Source organism: Hibiscus syriacus, unplaced genomic scaffold, assembly GCF_006381635.1.
Source record: "Hibiscus syriacus cultivar Baekdansim isolate YM2019G1 unplaced genomic scaffold, ASM638163v2 tig00001713_pilon, whole genome shotgun sequence".
NCBI lineage: Eukaryota > Viridiplantae > Streptophyta > Magnoliopsida > Malvales > Malvaceae > Hibiscus > Hibiscus syriacus.
The window spans coordinates 629,054-640,327 of record NW_024061883.1 but is presented as its reverse complement, the minus strand read 5'-3'; the positions used below and the strand labels follow the sequence as shown (position 1 = coordinate 640,327).

General features: G+C 34.2%; 1 non-coding gene across 1 annotated transcript; it reads left to right on the top strand.

The window, feature by feature from the left end:
• Positions 1 to 1,188: 1,188 nt before the first annotated feature.
• On the top strand, positions 1,189 to 1,296 carry LOC120132246. The gene has a single exon (XR_005516986.1). It is a non-coding gene; the product is annotated as a small nucleolar RNA R71 (small nucleolar RNA).
• The last annotated feature ends 9,978 nt before the right edge of the window (positions 1,297 to 11,274 follow it).

Here is an 11,274-nt window from a genome sequence, read left to right as displayed (position 1 = left end):
TTCAGTGAGTGCAACAATTTTAAATTCACCAAGTCTTTACTTCTTGGAAAGAAATTCCTTCATGAACTTGATGTAATTTGGGTTTTGCTCCAAAGAATTGATAAACAGAATGTCAGTTGTTTGAGCACCTTAATGAATGCTCGGTATTGTTGATCCTCTTTAGTTTTCTTTAATCTTTGAGGAAAAGGCATCCTTGTTTTTGGTTGTTCTAACATTGAGGCTTGAGAAGCATCTGGCAGTGTGGTAGGCATTTCTTATGGCAATGATCTAGAATTACTACATTGTCCTCCTTTTCTTATTTTGACACTAATAGTGGACGTTTCAAGATTGACTTTCTTGTTTTTTCCATTGTCATACTTACTAGCCCCTTCACCAACAGTCCTATTGGGATCTTCAACATGTTTTTCAATGTGGAGACCACCCACTTCAAGTAGTAATAGCCTTGCAATGCTCATTGCATTGAGCTTTCCCTTGCTGCTTTGGATTCTCAGTATTGTTGGGTTGCGTACTTGTAGTCTATTGCTCAAGGCATTCATCATTTGGCCAACTTGGTTCTCTAAAGATCTTAATGATGCCGATTGACTTTCCATGTACTCCTTGATAAGTATGCCTTTGTCGCAACTGTGTAGCTTGAGGTTGTAACTGAGGCTGTAACATCGTCTGCTGTGGATTGTAATGCTATGGCTAATTATAATGTTGTTGTTATGGATTTGCAACATTTTGGCTCCTTTAAGGAAAATTGGGATGGTTCCAGAAGTTGGCATTGTAAATGTTGTCATATGAATTATCATTCCTATTGTAATTCCTCACACAATAGACATAATTCAAATTTTGGTAGTATTCCTCATAGATGTGATCATATCCACAATAGAAACATGATATACGGGATGATGTCTTTACATCGTACATACCTCTCAACTTTTGTAGCTTCTTCACCATATCCGTTAATGCTGAGATTTGGGAAGCCATAGAATTAAAAGTATTAGAATCCATCGTTGCAGCTTTACGTCTGTTAAACATGTTCCTCGTGTTGGGGTATTGATAATCATTGGTTGATATTCTCTCCAGAATATCATAGGCTTCATTGTACGTCTTATCCATTAATGCCACAATTTTGAAGCATCAACCATTATTCGAGAGTGTATGTTTAACCAATTGTAAAACATTTCTATTTGTGTCTAATGTGGGAATCAATGCATAGGACATTTTTTGCAACAAATCTTTGAATCTCTCCCATGCCTCATACAAATTCTTATCTTCTAGTTGCTTGAAATATTTCAAGTCATTTCGCAGCTTCGCATTCATATTTGGTGGATTGAATTGAAACAAAAACTTTTGTGTTAGTTCATTCGAATATGCTATAGCATCGGGCAAAAACGAATTCAACCATGTTTTAGCTTTTATCTCTCAGCAAATAAAGGAACAACTTTAGCTTTATTGCCTTTTTAAGAACTCCTTGTTGAACAAAGGAATCATATACTTCCATGAATGCTCAGATGTGAACGCGTGGATCTTTGGTGAATGCACCACTATATTGCCCCATGGACTACAACATTTGAAACATAACCAGCTTCATCTCAAATTTTTTTGTATGAATTACTGGTCGCACTATACCAAAATGTAAATCATCAAGTGTTGATATTGTATGCTCCTGAATAGGTCAATTTCGGTCATCCATATTGTAGAATTGTTGTTGCTCTACTCTATTTTCATGTTGTAGCGTTGGCAGAGCATTGTTACCTCTTCCTTGTTTAGCCATATGTGCTTAATTACGGTTAACTTCTCTTCGATGACGACAGAAGTTTTGTACTATTTATAGATCAAAAGGCTTTAGCTCATTTTTGCTATGGGACATACACCAATAAAACTACTAAAGATGATAAGTACCTAAAAAAATAAATAAAATAAGTAAATTAACTCTAATGCAAAAATGATGCTCCCCGGTAAAAGCGCTAAAAACTTGATGCCAAGTAAATCATATAGCAAAGTGTAAGCATACACTATCATTCAAGTAATAAAGTGGTAGCTCAAAAGAACTATAAGTGTTAAATCCTACATGGACGAAAAAAAGTTACAAAAGAGTTAAGTGTAGGAGAATAATTGATTTGGCAAACTAACAAACAAATAACATAATAGAAAAATCAAGATAATGGAAGCAGGAGAAAGCTACAGGAAACAATAGAGAAATCAGACTGATGGACCTATAATGTTGTTTTACTTAGCTGCTGACAAAATGGTTATGCTGTAAAAATATATTCATGAATTATGCATCGATTAACCCTTAACCTAATGAATTTAACTCTCATTGAAACCTTAGATTAATTAGTTAACAAAGCATAACATTGGTTTCCTATATCTTTATACAGAATTGTTTACTCTCGTAAAACACCAATGCTAGGATAAAGATATCATGCAATCTCACTTACTTTTATTTCTAAAAGCAACTAAGATAAGCATACAATAAGATGCAATTATCTCTAATAAACTTCCAATAAACATGTAGTTCATAAACATATAATTTTAAACAAAAACCAAGAGTCAAGCTATCCACCGAACACCTTATGTTCGGTACCACATATAAACAAAAAAATTAATCATTCAACATAGCAAAGTGTATATCCCTTCTGAATTCAATATCACAAATGAAATGTTGAACCCCGACCGGTCACCGCTGCTCACAACTACTCTACTGCTGCTGGTGCACTCTTCGGTAATGGACTTAGGCTGCCATAATGGATTAAGTTTGGAGAAAAGTATGGAGTTGAATTAATATCATTGAAAAGTGTGAAGGGATGCCTTATTTATAACCCTGAAAGGTCACAACATCCTTTAATTGGAAAATATGGTTTTTCCATATTTTCTAACCATTTTACAACTGTATTGGACAATTGTTCGAATCCAGAAAGTTGTATAATTATTTACTGAGTCATCAGTTACTGTAGGTTCTGTTCATAAATTTGATGCAGTATCGCAACAAAACAATAGCTGCAGCTTCAAGTAATGCCACAACATCAATGTATCAATTTTCATCATAAAACATTAAAATCAAGCCAACTTCAAACAACTTACTCTCATGATGCAAATGATATAAAATATGTAAAAAATGATCCTACTATGATATTAAAGATGCTATAGTTCAAGCTCAATCTGGGTAAAAAGATCTTAAATAATAAATCTTTTGTAGTGTTATCAGATATACAAAGGACAAACATCTTTTCACACAAGATGTCAAATAAAGGATATAACATATTCCTTGATTATTGACAATGGAAGTTGTGTTAATGTGATTAGCAATTATGTGGTGGATACACTTTACTTGCCTTATTAACGACACCCAAAGCCATACTGCTTACAATGGCTTAATGAGAATTCTGAATTGAAGGTCACAAAACAATTCCTCGTTAATTTGAATATGGGTAAGTATTGTGATGATGTGTTGTGTGATGTAATTCCGATGCAGGCATCTCACATTCTTTTGGGACGACCATGGCAATATGAAAATGATGTCATTTACTATGTTAAAACTAACAAATACTCTCTAAATATCCATAATAAACCATATAGTTTGAGGTCTATGTATTTGAAAGACATTCTTTAGGATCATAAATGAATTTGTGAGTAGGTTAGGGATTTCAAAAAAGACGTAAAAGAGGTCAAAATTGATAAAAGTCGAACACGTGACCCACAAGAGGTGAGTGAATCCATTTATGAGAAATAAAGAGTGTGCACAAACATCTATACGAGCACAAAAGACATGAGAGAAACCTTTTACCACAACAAACCTTACATCCTCATCCATTTCAAAGATGCCATCTTTTTTATTTATATTAACCTCACATATTTGCCTAGTGTTTTTGTTTCCCTTTTGTTGGATTTCATATATGTATTAAGCGATCCACCAGAGAGCTTGCCACCCCAAAGAGGAATAAAACACCTAATCAACTTCATTTCGATTTCGTCAATTCCAAACAGACCTTTATATCGATGTAATCTTGAAGGAACCAAAGAATTGGAACGACAAGTGGAAGCATTGTTACAAAAAAGGCTATATCCATGAAGCCTTAGTCCTTGTGTTATTCCAATGATTCTCATGCCAAAGAAAGATGGCACATTCTAAATGTGTATCGAATGCATACCAATAAACTGAATAATAATCAAATACATTCACCCCATCCCACACCTTGATGATATGTTAGATGAATTGTCATGCATCTTCACGAAGATATATTTGAAAAGTGTTACCACCAAATCCGAATGAAAGAATGAGACAAGTGGAAAATGACTTTCAAGATGAAGTGCGGACTCTACGAATGGTTTGTTATGCTCTTCGGCCTTACCAATGCATCGAGCACATTGATGCAATTAATGAACCATGTTTTAAAAGAATTCATAGGTAAGTACGTTTTTTTTACTTTGATGATATTATTATATACTCACCTTCTCTTGAATCTCATGTCAGGCACGTTCATTTCGTACTTGAAGTTCTACATCGAGAACATTTGTTTGCTAACATAGACAAGTTTGTGTTTTGTAGTGACAAGCTTATCTTTTTAGACTTTATCATAAGTGCACAAAGTATCTATGTAGATGAAGAGAAGGTAAATTCAAGAATGGCCCATGTCATCTTCTATCACCGATGTAATATATTTCCATGATTTAGCAAGTTTCTATCAACGTTTCCTCAAAGACTTCTCCACCATTGCCGTTCATTTGATAGAAATAATCAAGAAGTTTGTTAAATTCAAATAGGGACCGCAACAACAAGAAGCTTCTGATATACTCAAAGGTAAGTTATGTTTTGCATCTATTCTCCATCTTCCCAATTTTTTTAACACTTTCGAGCTAGAATATGATGTTTACTTTCGATCTACTCATAGGTGCAATACTCATGAAGGAAAAGCAACATATCACTTACTTTAGCGAGAAGTTAAAAAGAGCACAACTCAAATATTCCACCTATGACAAAGAACTCCTTGCACTTGTTTGTGCACTCAAAGTGTGGCAACATTATCTTCTTCCTAAATAGGTTGTCATACATACAAACCATGAATCATTAAAGTTGTTATACGATTAAAATAAGTTAAGCAAACGACATGCTCGATGTGTTGAATTTATATAATATTCACCTTATGTGATTAAATACAAACAATAGAAATATAAAATTGTAGCTGATGCATTATCCTGAAGGTACACACTCATTACTCAAATACATGATACTATTCTAGGTTTTGAACACATTAAAGAACTTTATTCTTTTGATCCTAGATATTTCTGAGATTTACATCCACTGTTCAAAAATTCTTTTAACAAGTTTTATCTTGTAGTTGGATTTCTTTTTCGATTGAGCATGTTGTGCATACCAAAAGGCACTTTACGAGAGTTTCTAGTCCATGAATCACATTTAGGAGGACTAATGGGACACTTTAGTGTTACCAAGACACTTAACATGGTCATGAAACATTTGTTCTGGCCACACATTAGGAAAACCGTAGAAAAGGTATGTGCATCATGGATCACATGCAAATAAGCCAAGTCTAAGGTAAATCCTAACAATTTTTATACCCTCCCCAATTTTCGCCTCACCTTGGATTAATATATCTATGGATTTTATTATGAGCTTACCTCAAACCAAGAAAGGAATAGATAATATCTTTATAGTTGTAGATAGGTTTTTGAGGATGACACATTTTATTCCATGTCATAAAACTAATAATACAACATATATTGCTGATCTATTCTTTCGAGAGATAGTGCGACTCCATGGCATCCCCCACACAATTGTGTCCGATAGAGAAACAAAGTTTATAATTCACTTTTGAAAGGTATTATGTTTACATTTTGTTGAATTTGCTTACAAAAGGTTCATCCACTCCATGACATGTTATTCTCCATTCGAAATAGTTTATGGATTTAATCCACTAACTACTTTAGATCTTATTCCTTTTCCCTTAGAACAGACTACTAGCATGATGGTGAATAAAAAGCAGCATTTCTCAAGGACATTCATGCCAAAGCCTAACAAAAGATGGAGAAAACATATGAAGTAGTAGCTCACAGAGTTAACAAATAACGATGACATGTTAGATTTGAACGAGGTGATTGGGTTTGGTAAACATCTGAAAAGAGAGATTTCTAAAGAAATAAAAATCTAAACTTGATCCAAGAGGCAATGGACCATTCCAAGTACTTGAACGAATCAATGAAAATGCATACCATGTTGATCTTCGAGGTGAGTATGACGTGAGTGCATCTTTTAATGTTTTTGACTTATCTCTCTTTGATGTTTCATATTTTTGGAAAAATCCTTTTCAAGAGGGGAGAGATGATACATGTACCACACCCCTAAATACTAAGGATGATGGACTCACTCTACTAATGGGCCTAATCACAAGGGGGCGAGGCAAATTACTAAAATACAAACTCCAAACTACAATCCATACCTTCATCAGCAAGGGCCTACATGCCCACATGGAGGGTTTAAGGAAATAAATCCACTCATCCTTCCTCCCACATCAACTTTTATCACCACAATCGAAGTTACTTTCAGTCCTATTTGCAAGAACCTTGAAAAAATTCCCGAAAAGGAATTTTAACCACCTTGAAAAGACAAAGGCTTTGTAAAGTTACCCGATGCTAAGTCTATAAAGCTTGAGATAACTCATTACCTTAGGATTTCAATTATTTTATTAAGATAAGGGTAAATGAGTAACTCATTATAAATCCATGATAGCTTATCATCTCTCTTTCTTATCATACGCCTATTATAAGCCTTGATAACTTATCACCTTGCTTATCATAAGAAAGGGCACCTATCACCTCTCCCTATCATGCTATGCCGTCCATATTCTTTCCAGAAGGCTCATCTAGATTGTCCATCAAGATCAAGGGATTTCATCATGCATTCAACTCCTTAGTTTCATCATAACCATTGGATTAAGACCCCGTTAAGGGCTCATAATCAAACCACCCAAACCATATTGAGTTAGGATAATTTTATTTGATATTTTGTTCTTATTGTATTCCTTAATTATGTTAAAACAGGGATTCCTCCAAGACTATATAAAGGAGGCTCCTTCCACCATTGTGATCATCAAGTTTTATTCTTTAATATAATACAACGAGAGATCGTTTTTTTAGTGTTGATAGTCTTGTAACTTTGAAGCTTTTTTCTTTTAGTCCTTCCGAGTTCTTGAGAGATAGATCTTCACACTCAGGTTTTCCTTTTCATTATGATTTGGAGGGCTGATTAAAGTTGTATTATCGAGTTTGTCTTTTCATTGCGACTAGGAGAGTTTGATAGGACATTATCCATCTATTTTCCATCTTCCATCATCTCCATCTTCCTTCTCCATCATCACACCATTCACTACAAAACCACAGGGTTTGTGTTAAGCATCATACTACCAGGGGTAAATTTTCAAATCGAATTTCCTATCAATTCGACCATTTGATTTCAATTCTCCCATCACATTGCAATCCTTAGTTTTCTATCTTTCTAACGAGCATTCATTCATCCCGATCTAAGATCAACAACCTCTCATCCCCCATTACATTGGCTAAGTTCATATTTTCATTACATGTTTTGTCTTTAGCTATCTTTTACTATCATTGTTTTCACATTGTCTTTATTTATTTATATAATCTATTATCTTTTTTATTTTCTTAATTCTTTGTTTCCTTGTCTTGAATTCAGCAAATTCTAATCACTCTTAAGATCATATTGTCGCTGCCCACGTCTCCCTCTCACCCTCTCGTTCTTTGATAGAGTCCAGAGCTTTCTAGGTTTGATTCTTAGACAAGGGCAACAATTCTTCATCCGCTGTCGCGTCTCTATCATTAATGTGCGAGTTGATTTTTATTGAAAAATGGGTAAATCACTCTTTAGGCCATCCAACTTCCTGTCACCTCACATAAGCTTCAAATAATTCTTAATTACTTGCAAAAAGGTTCAAAATCCTTCCAATTCAAGCCCAACAAAACTCAAACCCAAATTAATTTATTCTTTATTAACCCGAGTCAACATTCAAATTTTGACTCGAAAAATTAATTTGGTCATTACAACTTTCCTCTTCTTAAAATAAATTTCATCCTCAAAATTTACCCGAATCAAAAAGATGTGGATACTAAAGTTTCATGGACTCCTCTGACTCCCACGTAGCCTCCTTTACTTCGTGGTTCCTTCATAGGATCTTTAATTTTATTTCAAATCTCTTTGACCTTCTAGCCAAAATCTGAACCGACTCTTTCTCATATTACAAGTCTAAATTCACCTCAATTTGCTAGAGCGATAAGACATGGGAATGATCAAAACAATACCTCTAAAGCATAGAAACGTTAAACACATTATGAATAAGCTCCATATCTGGTAGCAAAGACAATTGATATGGTACTAGTCCAACCCTCTTGAACACCTCATAAGGTGCAATGAACTTGGGACTTAATTTCCTCTCCTTCTAAAGCGCAAAACATTCTTTCAAGGTGAAACCTTATGGACGACCTAGTCACCCACTACTAACTCTATATTTTTGCACTTCAAGTGTACATAAGACTTCTAATAGTCAAAAGTTGATCTTAGGTTATTCTAGATTATCCGAACCTTATCCTCAGTCTTACACTTATGATATAATAATACCTCAAACGGAGTCATTTAAATCCTAGACTAAGAATGTTGTTGTATGCAAACTTGACCAAGGGAATGGGCTTCTCCCAACCTCCTTAAAAATCAATAATACAACAACGAAACATATCCTCAAGAATTTGAATGACTCGCTCTAATTGATCATCTGTCTACGAATAAAAATCTGTTCTAAAGTGCAAGTGGGTACCCAACGCCTCATGAAGGGTTCTCCAAGATCTCAAGGTAAATCATGGATATTTGTCTAAACTGATCAAAGTCAGCACCTCATGAATCCTTGTTATCTCATCAATATACAATCTAATCAACTTGTCTAAAGGTGAAGTCCATGCGCATAGGAAAACATGTGTGGTTTTTTTCAAGATGTCCACAATCACCCAAATTACATTGAGTCTACGTCGAGACATAGGTAAGCAAGTCACAAAATCTATAGTGGCTCTATCACATTTGTACTATGAAAATCCAAACAAGTTGAATAATACTTGAAGGAACCGAGTGCCGTACCTTTACTTGTTGACATGCTAAGCATTAATCAAAAGCTCTACCAAATATTTTTTCATTCTTGGCTACTACTAACGAAGTTCCTGATACAACTTATTATTGCACACGAAAAATTTTAAAAATTTACAACAAATTTAGATATTTTGATTGAGATATAACGAATTAAGACAACATAGAATCTTCGGTTTATGAAACAAGCTTTTTAAACACATCCAACAATACCTTCGATCAAGCAATAATACAAGAGGTAAAAACAACAACACAATTGGGTGCCAGTCAAACATATATCGAAGGATATTTTAACAAGGGAACAAACACTAACACATCTAGAGGTCTTATCAAACTCAAATCAAACAAAGACTAATATAAAAAGGGCACGAAGTTCACGAAAATTTTCTTTCAATGAAATTCAAAATGAATTTCATAAAAATTATCAGAGATCAGTAATTGTCTTCAGCATCTAGAAACAACGGATCGTCTGAAAACTCGAACTGAAAGGGGATCTAAGATAACCTACGAGTCTCCATTTTGCAATTAGAGTTTCCCAAAACTTTGAATTAGCAAAATTTTGGATTGACTGTTTTTTTTTTCTTTTTTGACATACACGTAGATTATCGTATATCTGACCCACGTGAAAATTCGATACATATTCTCTAAATTTAAACGGTAAATCTGGAACATTGAAATAATACTAATTAAAAAACTCAAATTTAAAAACACTAGTTTTTCACATTTATAAACTACCATGATCTCGGATCGAGAGACTCTAGTCTCGGATCGAGAGACTCTAGTCTCGGATCAAGAGACTCCTCTCTCGGAGCATACATGAGTTATCATATTATGGCTCTTACAAAAATCTGATACGTAAGTTTCAGGCCTGCTTCTACCATTGAACTTTATCGATAATCGATTAAGGAAATTTTATTTTGAAAAATATAGGGACAATTTCAACAAAATCACAAAACATTAAAATTCCACTGACTTCTGAATACACCATATCCATAGAAATTAGGATTAAAGGAATCCAACGAAACACCAAAAGCATTCATAGAGTGCAATTTATATGACTCAATTTCCCGAATCAGAGTTTTCAAAATTTAAAAATTAGCTCAAATCTCGAGCTAGTTAGTCCCTTTTAACATACATACGTGTTATCGCGACAACGAACCTTATTGGATCCGGAAACTGATCTTTCAACATAAATGCAACCACTTGCCACAATGGAATATTTAACTCAGAAATATTATCTCAAAAATCAAGGGTATTCGTTTAATAAATCTGAGAAGATATTCTCGTGTGTATATATATATATATAAAGATCTATCAGATCGTATAAGATGTCATTTCAGGATCATGGATAGGGAAGTATCAAAATTGAGAAAAATTAAATTTATCAAAGTAGTAAAAATATCTAGTTGATCATCTACAACAATAATGATCTATAGCGGCGTTTTTCAGCACCGCTAAAAACTTTCCCGGCGTAGGTAAAAACGCCGTGAGGAGCGCTGCTAAAACTAACACCGCAAAAGTTAGCGGCGTTTGTGAATAGAAAACGCTGCAAAAGGTCTAGATCTATAGTGGCGTTTTTGCCTAAAAACGCCGCTAATTACATTGTCTTTAGTGGCGTTTGTTTCTAAAACGCTGCTACATGTTATGATATTTAGCAGCATTTTTGGTAAATAACGCCGTTATTAACTATGTATATAGTGGATTTTTTTTTACAAACACCGCAAATGTGTGGTCATTATTGGCGTTTCCTTCACAAAATGCTGCAAAAGAACCTGACTTCTGATGACTTTTATTTACAAACGCCGCTATGGTTAACTGATTTCGCATATATCATTTTCTACTTTATATTACGCAAATTTAATATTCTATAGCATTACCTTATAACAATAAACTTAAAATTTAATTACGACAAAAATTATGTAGAAAAATAAATCAAAATTTATAAAATTAAATTTAAATGAAACATAGTTCGACATTGTTATACAAAACGTACTCATGAACATGATCGTCCAGTGCTTGATATACGAAATTGAAATCTTTGACCCCATTAGTTCTAAGTCTAGAGACACTAACCATAGGATCGTTCACAAGTGCTAATTGCACCAGTAGTGCGAATCTAATTCGCAAGG